Source organism: Mus caroli, chromosome 12 (assembly GCF_900094665.2).
Source record: "Mus caroli chromosome 12, CAROLI_EIJ_v1.1, whole genome shotgun sequence".
Lineage (NCBI taxonomy): Eukaryota > Metazoa > Chordata > Mammalia > Rodentia > Muridae > Mus > Mus caroli.
In genome coordinates this window covers 57,838,275-57,853,600 of record NC_034581.1, presented here as the reverse complement: position 1 = coordinate 57,853,600, position 15,326 = coordinate 57,838,275, and positions in this window count along the sequence as shown.

The window sequence follows — 15,326 nt, the reverse complement described above, 5'->3', positions numbered from 1 at the left end:
GAGAGAGAGAGAGAGAGAGAGAGAGAGAGAGAGAGAGAGATACCCATGAACATACAAGAAGCCTACAGAACTCCAAATAGGTTGGACCAGAAAAAAAAAAAAATTCCTACTGTCACATACTAATGAAAACACCAAATGCACAAAACAAAGAAAGAACATTAAAAGCGGTAAGGGGAAATGGTCAAGTAACATATAAAGGCAGACCTATCAGAATTACATGTGACTATTCTCCAGAGACCATGAAAGCCAGAAGATCCTGTGCAGATGTCATACAGACCCTAAAAGAACACAAATGACAGCCCAGGCTTCTATACCCAGCAAAACTCTCAATTACCATAGATGGAAAAACCAAGGTATTCCATGACCAAACCAAATTTACTCAATATCTTTCCACAAATCCAGCCCTTCGAAGGATAATAAAGGGAAAATTTCAACACAAAGAGGGAAACTAAGCTTGAGAAAAAGCACAAAAGTAATCTTTCAACAAACCTAAAGAAGATAGCCATATGAACAGAAGTCCAACTCTAGTAACAAAAATAACAGGAAGCAAAAACGACTTTTCCTTAGTACCTTTTAATATGAATGGACTCAATTCCCCAGTAAAAAGACATTGGGTAACAGACTGGTTATATAAAGAGGCCCCAATATTTTACTGAGTATAGTAAATAAGTTTAATTTACTTTATGATAATACAAATAATCATTTGATCATTTCAACTTTTTTGTTTATTTGTTTTTAATTTTGTTTCTTCTAGTATTGGAAGAGCTTCTCTACTTCTAGGTGGTTTATAATAAAAATAATTAGATGCTTCTACATTTTTGAAAAAATATTGTTCTTTCATTTTTAAAACACATAATTGCAAGATAATATTTTTAAGTCCTTGTGGATGGATAGCTGAAATGGTTCAGAAAATTTTGGCTATGAAAGCTCAAAGACCTGCATTGGAACCCACCTAAAAATGGAAGGCAATTTTTCTAGTCTAAAGTCATGTTTTGTTTGACAGTTTCTAGGTCAAATCTGAGGGGAAAAAGTTCATCACTTGGCAGGAAGGTAGGCAATTTGATTTCACCTCTTCTCTTTCAGTCACCTCCTGCTCTCCTAAGTCTCCAGGAACGTTAAAAGTTTGGATGAATTCTATCTGATGTTTACCTCTTTATCTTCTACTCTAAAATGAAGATGATAATGATTATGATGAATATTATGGTAGTGGTGATGATGATGACGATAATGGTTATTATTTTTGTTGATTTGTAGACACAGTTTCCATGTATAGCTGTGACTGTCCTGAAACACACTGTGAAAAACAGGCTGGTCTCAAACTCAGAGATCTGCCTAACTTTGCTTCCCAAGGGGTGAAATTATAGTTGTATGACTCATTGCTAGGCTTACTTTAAAGATTTTAACACAGTCCCACTTCCTGTGCAATACCTTAAAAGAGACTTTATATTTAATTTTCAACATTTAACTTTGCTTGCTATATTTAACTGTTCCATAATGAATCAAAATGGCCACAGATAAACTGTTAAGAAAAGAAAACACAGATAAATTGTATCTAATTGATGCATAGTTCAATGCAAGAGATAATTATGCCTTTTAAAAATAAATAATATATTTTATCTACATTCTTGGTTAAAATAACACAATAAAAAACCAAACTAGAAATAGCTTTTATATAATTAGTATCTGCTGTTATATTTAAAGTAAAATACTCCAAAAACTATCCAGAAAGCATTGTAAATGTTTTTAAAATGAATTTATTTACCATTCCAGTGAAAAGAACACAATAATGACAACAAAAATCAATGGTGGATATTATTCCATCACAGGATTTCCAAACAAAAGGCAAAGTATATTTAAGAAAAAATCTCACCTGTATTGAAGAAATAGCTGAAAATGCTTATTCATCAAATCTAAATACTATACACACAAATGGTATAGTCCAAATTATTTCTTAAAAATTTAACATGCTGGAATGTTAACAAAATATGTACCTCAGTAAAGATAATGCTGGCAAAAATTACTAGGAGGTACTATGCTATAAACATGCTAAGTCTGATATTTAAACATCTATTAATATATAACCACCAAACAGACTATTTGAAAAACTATTTAATATTCAGTGGTTTTAATGTTGAGTTAACCATATGCTAATACAAGCATAAAATAACATGATTTTCCTGGACTGAAATTCACCACTATTTAATCACTGGAATAATACTTTAAATTCACAACACATAAATATCAAGAATAGCTAATTACAAGCCAAGCAATAATCACATATGAAATCTCAAAGGGTTCAATGATACAGTTCTAGTTGTTTCTCTTTACTCAAATGACAAAGTAGCCTGCAGTTACTATAACAATTTTATGTTAATACAGATACTATAATATCACCATTCAATTACTCCCTGAGAATATTCAGCCCAAACACACATAGATTTATAATACCTATCCTTGTTAATCTGTGATAAGAAGGTACAAAATTAAATTTTAAAAAAGCCTATTAGTGAGCATCAGAAATTAAGGATTTTGCTCACATTTATATATTTTCATTTCAAATATTGTACTGCTTTGATTAAATAAAATAGCATTTTAGTACAACATTAATATAATAGATTTTATCTGAGCTGGAAAGATGGTAAGAGGGTTTCCTTTCTTCAGAGACTTGAAGTTCTTGTCATACAGATCTTTTACTTGCTCAGTTGGAGTCATAACAAGGTATTTTATATTATTTATGACTATTGTGAAGGGTGTTTCTTCCCTAATTCCTTACTCAGTCTGTTTATCTTTCTGTAGAGAGATGCAATGGAACCAGTGGGCCTGATCTAGTCTCCTTTCTGGTGTGCCTCACTTTTAAAAGAGTTAGGAGACTTGATTGTCTTTTTTTTATTTGTTTTCATGGAAAACATAGTCAAGTGTGCCCTATGTAGACTTGTAGTTTTCATATAATTTAGCAACTTACTGGAAATGCACATTCAGATGACACATCCAGTCAGGCTGCAGGAGAATGGGCCTGAATGAACTATAGAAGGACCAGAAAACAAAACAAAACAAAACAAAAAACAAACCAAACAAACAAACCAAACAAAAACATCAACAATAACAACAACAAAACAGACTTAGACTCAGAGACACACCTCAATGTTGGGGTTGGGTGGTTTAGGATCTCAAATGGAGAAACCACAGTGTCTTGGAAGCTCAATATGTTTATTATATATAACTGAACAGAGGGATGGATTATTGCATACAGCTGATTCAGGAGGTAGTGTCATTATATACATATAAACAAGAAAGCAATGTATAGAGGAATTGTAATCTACTTTTAATTCAATATCCCTACAGCAATTTGGCTGCTCTAGCAAGGTATCACATATAAGACCTTTTAAGTCTGTGTGATCTGGCCAGAATGCACACAAGTCTTTAATCTCAGGATACAGAGGGAAGAGATCTCTGAGTTCATAGGCAGCCTGATAAAAAGCATGTTTAAAAGTAGTCTGAAGACCAATATTCCAAAGTGTTGAAGTAAGGGGCTGTCCAAGTGATCAGTGGTTTCTATAAAGTGGCTAAGTTTTGGAAGCTGTATTAGGCTTCCTATATATTTTCAGTTAATATCAGTGATTCTTGGATTTTGATGGGATTGAAAAACTACAGTCTCCTAGCTAACCCAAGATTTTTACTTTGAGAGGAACAGACTTGAGAGGATGGTTTTCAGATGGCATTCAATCTAAAGCCAAGATATAGGTGCAGAACTATATAGTCTTCTAAGTAAGGATGGATGACAGAGGTTTTTATTTAATTAACAAAGATGATGGACTGGGTGTTACCAGGGCATATTTGGGTTGGAGGTTTACCACAACAAATTGGTGCCGAAAGTGGGGTAAGAAACAAAGACCCTGGGATTAAGAGTCCCATGCTCTACCTACTGAGCTAGCAAGGCAGAAATTTCAGTTAAAGAAAAGCTTGGGTCTAGGAATAGTAGTACCTGCTCTTAATTCCAGCACTCAAGAGACAGCTGAGAGATAGTTCAGGTGGTTGAGTTCATAGAAGTTCAGTTGCTGGCAATTCCATTCATGGAGTTCAGAGGAAGTTTTTATTTGGACAGTTTTACAGACAGGTTGTACAGAGATTAATCTTGAAGATTACAACAAATTCCAGAGTTAGTTTGACGTTGAGCAGAGTAATTCTGTGAGAAACTTTGAAAAGCAAGATGGAATCAGTTAGTTTGGAAGGAGTTTGGGCCAGAACAGCTGAGTTGAACCAGCCAGCCAGAGTTCAAAAAGAACTAGAAAGGCTGAGCTTATTCATCAGTAAGCCTCCAAGATGACAATTAAATCAGGTTAATAAAAGTTGAGTTTAAGCAATGTTGATGATATGAAATTGAGCCAAATAGGCATGTTTAGCTGATCTTGATAGAGGCAGTTTCAGCAGAGGAGCAGTCTTCAGGCTATGAACATAGAGTAGTGAAAGCTATTGTAGACATCTTCTGAACACATTATTAACATTTGCAAAGGGAAAGTTCTAACATTTCCCCAAGCCTACCCCATTAAAACTGTTGAAATTTTCCCATGAGTCTGTGCATTGGAGCCCTTGACATGACTGTGTTCATGTTAATAGCATGGATTCGGTCAGTATAACACTCATTCAAGGTTTCCTCTGCTCACTACATCCAACTTCTTCAATCAAGATGTCCACTGTTCTCTAATGACTAGAAAAGTAACTGCATGAGAAGACTTGAAAAAGCCTGTACTACATGTTTAAATAATGGCTATAAATTTCACAGTTTTTCCTCATTCATTTAAGACCAGAAGTTTTATATTTAGTGAATTCTATAATGACAGAGGAGGACTGTTAAATCCTAATACTAGTAAGCAAAGATTACCATAATGATTATTTTCATAAATTAATCTTGTGTTCTTTAAGAAAAAAGATAGATAGGCTTGTTTATGTAATGTAGTTATATGACACAGTTTTAGGATAAATTAATATTGATTTTGAGACATTGACATTGTCTTAGAAATACAGTTTTCTTAATATTTTATATGATTTTAGGAGGTGTTGAGTGCTTACATTTTGCAGAAGTTGAGTTTCTTTTGCATTAGTTATCTTTTTAGGTGAATACTAATCACATTTGATCTTCCATTCAAATTCCATAAGAATAAATAAAAGCACTTCGGTATAAATAAATAGTTTGAGAAATAGAAAATTTGGGCTGAGGTGTTGGTTCAGTGGTTAAAGTCAATTCTCATTGTTGTGAAATACCCAGATTTTGATCCCAGCACTCACAGGGAGTGCTGCAGCTATTTGAGCACCAAGCACACAATATGATATACAGGCACAGACATGAAATAATAAACTTAAATTTTAAAAGTTACTAATAAAACAAGAAATAACCTATTCATTAAACTGTTTCTTCTGGTTTCTCCACCTTTTTTGGATGTGATATGATAATTTCCTCTATTCAGCTGACATTTGTAGCAATTCTATTTTCTGTATTTAGCACTGTAAAATATAATAGTATATATAATGAACAAAGTTCTTTCAAGGATATCTGAGATTAAATCTACTATTCCAATTACATGCTTAAAGCAAATGTTGTTTCTTCAGGTTAAGAGTTGCTTCCATATTCCTCCCCTTCAGTGAATCACACAGCAGGTATTCATCTCCCTTGCTGATTCTGTGCTATTTACCTCTCATAGGAAGTAGGTCAGAAAACATCATGACTTTTTCCTTCCTGCCAGCCAGCACATTTAAAGTACTCATTTGGGGATCTATGACCAAGTATATAGTTATGAATATCAACTCTAAGCATTGGACTTAATGCATATGTGATTTCCTTCAAAAGTTAATAGGTCCACTGTGCTCAGCAATGTTATCTTCACACTAGGCAGGGAATCCATATTACAGATCTGTTTGGAAACAGGAAATTGGTGTCAGCAACAAATTACTCATATTGAATGAAACTGCGTTCATCCATAAGTAGTCCAGAGCATTTAGTCAGAATGTGATTATGCAAAATACATCTTATAATCAAAGGACACATTAAGAAAGGAAAGAATTGGAGCATAGTAGTTCTTAAAAACCACATGTGTCTCTTTCAAAACACTTACTTATTATTCATGCATGCATATAATGTTTTGATCAAATTCAGCTCCATTCCCTTCCCCCAATTTCTTCTGATTGCCCACTTTTTTCTCTTAAGTTCATATGATTTTTCTCTTCTTTTCTTTCTTTCTATTTCTTTTCTTCTTCTTTCTTTCTTTTTCTTTCTTTTTTTTTTTTTTTTTTTTTTTTTTTTTTTTTTTTTTGTAATTCAATAGCTATTGGATCCATTGGGTGATGCCTGAATGTGGGGCCATCTGCTGGAGCATGGTTAGTCTCTCAACACGCAGAACCCTGAAGAAAAAAAATAGGTCACTTTTGTCTTATGTAGCCATCAATTATCAACAGCTTCTTAGATGGCATAGGATTTCAAGACCTCTTCCTCTACTCCTGTTTGTATATTGACTCATTCATCTTTTTTCAGGACTTGTGTATTCAATCAAAGTCCTTGTGAGTTTATATGTGCAACTGAGCTGCCATGTTCTGTATATGCTGTTTAATTGCAGACATCTAATTCCTTCTGCTCTTACACTCTTTCTAACCTTGCCCCCATCTTAGTGCTGATCCTTAAGACTTGAAAATAGAAAATTATATTTAAGATTCTGATTCATAACTGAGCACTTGTTCCCTGGATTAATCACCATCTTTTGGGGAAATGAAGGAGCTTCTTTTCTGAGGGTTCAGAGTTGAAATGATCTATGGCTATAAAGGTTTAACATGGATATTGGGGCAGTTTAATACTATATGTTTAAGGTAATACTATATATTTAGTCTGCTCAAGGCTGGGGGAATTACAAAACTATATTCAATCATAAAAAGACAACAACAAGAACATCAATAGCAACAGCAACAGCAACAACAACAACAGCAACAACAATAACAAAACAAGACAGGTTTTATTTTTTCCAAGCAACTGGTTTGGATCCAGTTAATAAGACCAGATATGGGTTCCATTTTGTGAAGTGGGCTTTTAATTGGTTCAGAAAATGTTGATCCCACCACTCCCCCAGACCCCGATGGCATTTGCACCATTAGTGGCCATTCAGCCAGTCAAATCCATGATCTCCAAGTTCCGTAAGGAGAGTTTGTCCCAAAGACTAAGATGGAAAATGTTGGAGGTAGATACTTAGAGTTGTCCTCTGGCCAATTATATCACACACACACACACACACACACACACACACACACACACACACACACTCTTACACACCCATATACAAAGAAACTAACATATGCATACATCACACTTCTCCAAATAACCACCTTGTCACATACAAAACATAAATTAAGAACTAGGTTGTAACACATTTGCAAATAATAAGACACTTCTATTACATGTATGAAACCTTATGTTCAATACCCAATACTGAAATAAAAATAAAATGATAGCTGTATACTTGGACACTATGTTACTCTATATCCTGTGTTCTGGCTTTAATTTTTGTTGCTGTGCATAAATACTGATGAAAGCAAACTTGGGAAAGAAAAGGTTTATTTGGCTTCTATGTTATGGTTCATCACTAGAAGAAACCAAGGCAGGATCTCAGAAGTAGGAATTTCTGGAAGAATGCCATTTACCTTGTTTCTTCTATTGGGTTTTTCAAGTATATTTCTTATACAATTCCTGCCCAGGAATTACACTGTCCACATGGAATGGGCATTTCCCCATCAATCAGCAACAGAAAGAAGAAGAAGAAGAAGAAGAAGAAGAAGAAGAAGAAGAAGAAGAAGAAGAAGAAGAAGAAGAAGAAGAAGAAGAAGAAGAAGAAGAAGAAAGAACTATATTTCAGGTTTAACATTTTTCTTTATTTTAGTTTTATATTTTGTTGCTGAGAAAAACCACAGATGAAATAAACTCAGATGGAGGAAAAAGCCAAGCAGGAGAAACACAGGAATATGGAAACAAGAAATGAGTTGGAGATGATGGAATAACATTACTTACTGGCTTTTCTTCATTGCATCACACAGAGTGTTCCTGATGCTCCCATAGCAAATCACAGTCAATCAATTGGATACAATTCCTCAATAGAGGTTGCAGCTTCCCAGGTGTGTTGAGAACCAAGATTAGGAATGACATTCATAAAGTTCATGTGTTAGAAACTTAATCTTCAAAGTATTGAGAAGTGAGGGCTTCGGCATGCATTTAGAAAGGCATCTACTTCTTCCATGGATTAATGGCATCACTACAGAAAGGGCATATTGAGCACATATCTTCTATATTTCTAGTCGTGTCTCTCATGCTTCTGCCTTTCATGTTGCAATGACACATCAAAGGCACTTGCTTGATTTATGTCCACTATCATCAACATTTCCAGTCTCTAGACTCTAGAATAAGAAATTGGGTTCTGTTCTTTACAAATTATTTAGTTGCAGATAATCTGTTAATGCAATAAGAAACAAAATAAAACACTGAGATTTTAACATACCCCGAGAGAGCACATTAAATGTAATCTCAGACAAATATTGTCTTCCCATTGTGAGAATACAAGGACAAATGCACCATAAAATTCAGTACAAATAAACACCACATCACTTCATAAAGTGAACTTAGAACTCCCAACAGTAAGAAATCCTTTATTTTCACAGAAATATTTTGGTATGCACGTATTCATTTTATAAATTGCCAAGTAAACATTTCCTACTTCAGCATCTTAGCATATAGAACAGTAGTAAAATTGACTAATGCAGCTGTTATGTTCTAATTCACAATAAGTTCCCATTAAAAAATGCAATAAAATATGTCCTTCCAGGTACCCTTTCCATAAATATTTCTATCCTTTACAATTGCTTTTGCATGCCAGTAACAATATTTCTTAAATTTGGCATAACTTACAGAAATGAACAACAGGGAACTGTGAGACAAGATATTTTCCTGTGCCTTATTCTAAACAGATTATCATTCATAAGGGGTTCATTGCAGTAATATCTGAAAATTTCAGTATAATTGCCAGTTAACCGCATTTGTTCCCAAGATCTAGCCAGCATAATATGAGACATTATAGTTTTGGACCATAGAAGTGAACTTATCTGCCAACCCCTTTCAATCAACTGTAGCTTTTTTTGCAATTTCTCCTCAAGTGCCAGTTGAAATGCATATGCTACACCATCTCCATTAAATTCTCATCAGTACATGAGGTTGACATTGAAGCCAAGCATTTTTATCATTATAAGAACTTGAATTGGCTTGGAATTTTAATGCTTAAAATGCAGTGCAGATCTCAAAAGAATCACATTATAGCAAAGCAAGGCTTAGCAATTTTAATTTTGTCACCTAAGCCTAGGAATAATGAGAAAGTAGAGCATAAATGAGAATTTTGAAATACCAGTGATGTGGAAACAAAAGGTGATTACTATGAATTTTGTTTAGTACAGAATAATCATCTTGTAGATGGAGTGTATGACTGCTCTAGGAACTACATGGAACAAATCCAGAATATTTTATATTGAACTTGAACACCAGAAGTAATTTAAACAGTTTTTTATGAAATTTAATTTTTTTAGCTATCACAATAAATCATTGAATTAAGACAAGTAATCAGTTATCATATTGTTAAACTTTTGATTATTTATTTCATTAATTTATTAGTCAATAGGTTTCTATCAAGAGTGTGGTTGTTATTGCTTTCTTTGTTTGTTTTATCTTATTTTTTATTTGTTTTATAGAGGGTTTCATGTGCTACAGGCAGGTCTTAATTCAGCAGTTCTCAAACTGTGTGTTACAATCCATTTGAGGTCTGCATGTCAAAAATCCTACATATCAGGTATTTACAATATGATTCATAACATTAGCAAAATTACAGTTATGAAGTAGCAACAAAATAACGTTGTGGTTGTTCTTTATTACAACATGAGGTGTTAAAGGGTCATGGCACTAGAAAAGTTGAGACTGACTGTTTAATAAACTCACAGCAACCTTCCTGATTCACCACCTGACTGTTAAGACTATAATTTGATCAACTTAGGCATTCAATTTACATTACTAATACAAAATCATATCATTGCATGAATCGACATTCTTGGTAAGATACAGACATCTACTTAACTGCTCATCCCATATAGGGTACAAGCAACAAAACAAAGTAGGATTCCATCTAAGTCTAGCTTATTAAACAAATGCATTTGTTGGACTTTAAAAACATGAGTGAAGTTACTTTTGGGAATGTAACTGACCCCAAATCAACTGTATCATAAGGACTTCTAACTCTATCACAACTTCCATACAGCTGCTTAGATAGATTTCCCTCTTTAGTTAACCTTCACCTGCTTTATATTCTATTACCCCTAAGACCAATGAGCCCAAGTGTAGTAGGGACAGAATCACATATAACTCTGAATATCGTGAATGACTAGAATCTTTCCATATCCTCTTCTTCTATGAGTTAAAGTCAACATACCTAGTTCAAAGGTCATTTTTTTTTATAGTCACAATTGCTCTCATGAAGCAGTTAATGCCTACTTGCTCACATGACCATATACTTACTATAAGACACACAAATGATAGAATTCTGATTGTTGTGCTATGTGCAACAGGAATAAAACATACTAAGCAGATATGTTTAAAGACTAATCTAGGCAGAAGGTATAGTACACACTTTTAATCCCAAGAACAGGAAGTACAGGACATAGGTCTTTCTGAGTTTAAGCCAAGACTAGTGTATAAAGAGTTTCAGAACATTTATGGTGATAAAAATGGCCTTAAGAGTGGAAGAGAGGTGGGAAGTCTATAAGAAAGGACAGTTGAGAGGGGATTCTGGTTCTTACAATCACTCTCATTTCTGCAAAGTTCCTTGAGACATAAATGCAGTATCTGTAATAGAGATGTATCTGGATCTGTTATTACTGAAATACCCATGATTTGTTGATCTCTGTATTGTGAAAAATTGTTATTTTAAATTGTGTCTCTATTTGCTTCTCTGATGAGATATATAAGGATAATACTTAGAAAGTAGTAAGTAATTATGCTAGTCTAGCAAAGTGGTAGTTGTAGATTCTTCTCTAAGAGTAATATACTGAAAGATACGTCAAACAATTCTACATTGACCAGAAAAGGCTGTATTGATATAGAAAACTGATCAAAATTATCTTATGAAATAAAAATGCAATTATCTTATGAAATAAAAATTGCAATATTTTTCTAATATTTTCTCCCTCCAAGACAACCTGATGTCACTTTAGTCTACCTGTAGATCCTTTATATTGAGGAAGCATTGGACAAAGGCTTTGTAAGAGATTTTGTTTGTTTTCATTTTGTTTTTATGTTGTTTTTATTTTATTTTGTTTTGTTTTGCTGTGATAAAACACCATGACTAAAAGGACCTTATGGAATGAAGAATTTATAGTGACTTATAATTCAAGAGGGATAAATATCCATTGTTGTGTGGAGGCATATGAAAACATGACAGGCAAGAAGGCAGGAATAGCAGCTAAGACTTCACATTTTTTAAGTGCAATCAAGAGAGGAAGAAAGAAAATCAGAAGTAGAGTGTGGCTATATATCTCAAAGCCCAGCCCAGTGAAATACAGCTTTCAGCAAGGCTCTATCATTGGAAACTCCTGAAAAAAGGGCAACTACTTGGAATCAAGCATTTATATGCCTGAGTTGGTGGGGGTATTTTTGTCATTCAAAACACCACAGGACCATGAACACAACTTTGTTAAAATTGTGTATCGCATTGAACTGTCCCATTGCTTGGTATCACATAAATATAGAAGGGGCAGTTAGCCTGCTTTTCAAAGCAAAGATTTTTTCTTGTTTATTTCTTCATTTTGTCAATTCAATCCATTATGTACCAAAAATAGAATTCATTCTGTCATTAGAGTTGTAAGGTAATCTAAGAGACAATGTTGCCTATACACCATCAAGGCTGGAATAGGGGAAGGACTTTGGATAAGAGTAAACTACACTGTCCATACTTCTTTTAAATTCTGAGGCCTAGTTTATTGAGCAATAATAATCTCTGTGAGTCTTTTAAACTTTACTATATGCTTTCTACAAGAACAATCTTTCTTGGAAAGGATTATGTTCTGGAAAACTGGGGAGGAAGATGTGACTTTTCACGTTTATAGTGTGTAGACTCACTCTAGCGCTTATTACAAAGAGGATCAAACACATTCCTCAGAGTATGCAATGCTTTCAATCAAAGGCATAAAGAATAAAGAAGCTCCAGAATGCACTTCTAAACTGCAGTTCAAAAAGTTCTTCTTTCAGGATATACCATAATTAAGTGTTAACAAGACACAATTAAAATACTATGTACAGGAGAATTACTGGCAAATTCCAAGCTAAAATTATGGTAAGAATTCAAATTAATAAGGGATTAAAAATTGTTATAAAACATTAGCTAATTGTCTGCTTATATGAAATCTGAACTCTCAAAGTCTCTGGAAATATTTTAATATAAATTATATCCTTATACCCATGACAATTATTTTAATAAGTTTTGTGCAATGGAATTCTTAGAAATGAATTTATTAAAGAAAAACAAGCTTATCACCAGCCACATTTCAACTGATATTTCTAGGACTAATCTGATACATAAGAAAAAAAAGCCATTCACTTCACTGTTACTGCAGGTCAAAAGAATTTGAAGCACTCTTTAAGTAGTTTGAACTTCCTTTCAAGTTTTTCCATATTAACAACTGTTGCTATTTCTTTGAGGCCAGTTGTTCTTTGTTGAGCTTTTGCTTTAGCCTATGTAAGATACTTATTTTAGGACAGATTAGAAAGAAATGACAAGCCAAAGACCTGTGGAGTGAACTTTGCTATTTTATAGCATGCCATTTTATCCTGTTACATAAAAAGACTAGTTTGTATAGTTTTCTAATTTGTTAAGCTACTTTATATGTGTTGCCTACTTTAATCTCAAACATCTCAGTGCAAACCAAGAGGAAAATAGCTAAACACTAGTCTCATATTATGAAAAAAATTATAAAGCTCTGTGAAATAGAATGTTCTCAATAGTAAGGTTACTCATAGGTAATGGTGGTACACTTGATGTTGCCTCAAATGAACACTTCTCTCATTATGATTCCATGTTTGTGTGGTGTATAGATCAGGACTCATGGTTTCCTTGAATTCTTCCAAGGTACATCACTATGCACAACACAGCTTGTAAATGTTTACCAGTTTCAATTAGCAAAGAATCAACATATTTTGCCTTAATTGGCCCTAATGGGTTGTGATCTGGGATGCACCAACAGTGACAATATCATAATGACTCTAAATAGAGTTTTCAGAATAGAAAGAACCATGCAGATTAAACTGAATGCAAATGACATGTACTTTTTAAATTGTCAATAACTTTTCAATTGTTATGACAACTTGATCATCTACAAAAGGCAATATGGTGAATTTTCATAGTACTTTCTTGCCTTGAACATTGAAATAAACTTGGTTTAATTTCTCTGAGGTATTTCATAAGGTTGAGGAAATAACTAAAAGAAAATAGGTCCATTTCCTTAACTTAAACCTCCTTCTAGTCACTAAATGCAAAGTAATTCATATTACAGTATACTTTCAGTTTTAAATCACGAGAAACATCTGGAAACACCTAGTGTTGTGGTTTTACATCAGAAAAATCAAAGGCTGATTTCATCAAAGTAAGATACTAGCAGTTTTCAAAAATAAAGTGTGTATCAATCCTGTTTTTCTAAAGGACTTTATGTAACAATTACCTTCACTGTTATGTTTGTTTGTTTGTTTGTTTAATTTGAATATTCTCATATATTTTTATCATACTCTCCCTTCCCCAGCTCCTTTCAGCATGGACCCATCTTCCTACCCTCTAAGCTTTATGTTCTTTCCTCCCCAACCTTCAAGAATAAAACATGGAAACCTCACTAGAATATTATTATCAAGTTATATGATTAATGCAATCACTAACTGATGTCACACCTGTGGGAAGCAATACCTTTAAATATTATTGTCTTAAAATTGATACAAATTTTTATCTATTAAGATCATAGTTGGAATGGAGATAGATACCTCTGTATTTGAACACACTGGGGTACAAACTATCTTCTGTTAGTATTCAACCTCAGAGACACATCATAATCAACATAGATTATAGGTTATACATTTTGGTTCAATATTTTAGCTGTTTCAGGATAAAACACATTAAATAGGAGTGAATTACTATAGAAGATTTGAAACAAATATTTCTTTTAAAATGAAGTATCAGGGGCTGGAGAGATGGCTCAGCTGTTAAAGGCTAGGCTCACAACCAAAAATAAATGAAGTATCAGAAACTAAAATCAGATACTAATTTATCTGGCCACTATCCTTATACTCAAATTCATGTAGAAATTTATTGGATTGATTTTATACAGTAAATATTTAAATAGTGCTATAATTAGTTTATCAATACCTTTTTAAAAAAGTAATATATGCACTATTTATACAGTAATCTGTTTTGCATTGCTGTATAATAATGAGTTCATACAGAGTAAAAGTCAGGTATAGCTTATCTGTAATAGATGTCTGTAGACAAATCTCACAGAATAAAGAAACAAAGAAAAGGAGCTAGAGCACTAAGAAAATGCCTCATGGAGACTAGACAGGGTAAAGCTGTAATCTACAATGGAATATCCAGAGAAAAGTGAGTGTCTCAGAAGCATCTCAGACACTTACTATAGATATGAGGATTAGTTGTGCCACAGAGTCCTGAAGCAGCCATTGGTGTACTGTCTGTGACTCCATTTTACATTGTCTGCTTCTCCCAAGCATAGTCAATTTAAAACCACTGTTTTATAGAAATTACCCTATTTCATCAATTTTTTTGGTGAACCAAATCTGTATAGTTTTTATTTCAAATTGATTGAAAAATTCTGTTTTTACAAAGTCAAGTCAAAATGTACCTTTGACATTTCTCACAATGCCACTTCAATACCTTTTAATCACTTTAGCCCTCTACGTGAATTCTGATCCTTTCTCCCTCTTTCACTATAGGAACTTTATGGCAATCTACTGCTCTGGGAATTCCCACAGGGAAGAAGGGGATAACTGCTTGAGTTCATTCTCTTTCTTCATAGATAGCTTCACATATTCTTCCTTCAATTTAGTTGAGCACTGTAGGAAAGTTACAGGGTAGTGCTATTTCTCGTGTTCCAAACAGCATTCAGAAATGCCACTTAAAAAAGAGAATAAGTCTGTGGGAAGTTGTTCTCACTTACAACTTTTCTGCCAGAGGCCATAGTCTTGAAAAATAGATTTAAATCCTCTTATCCCA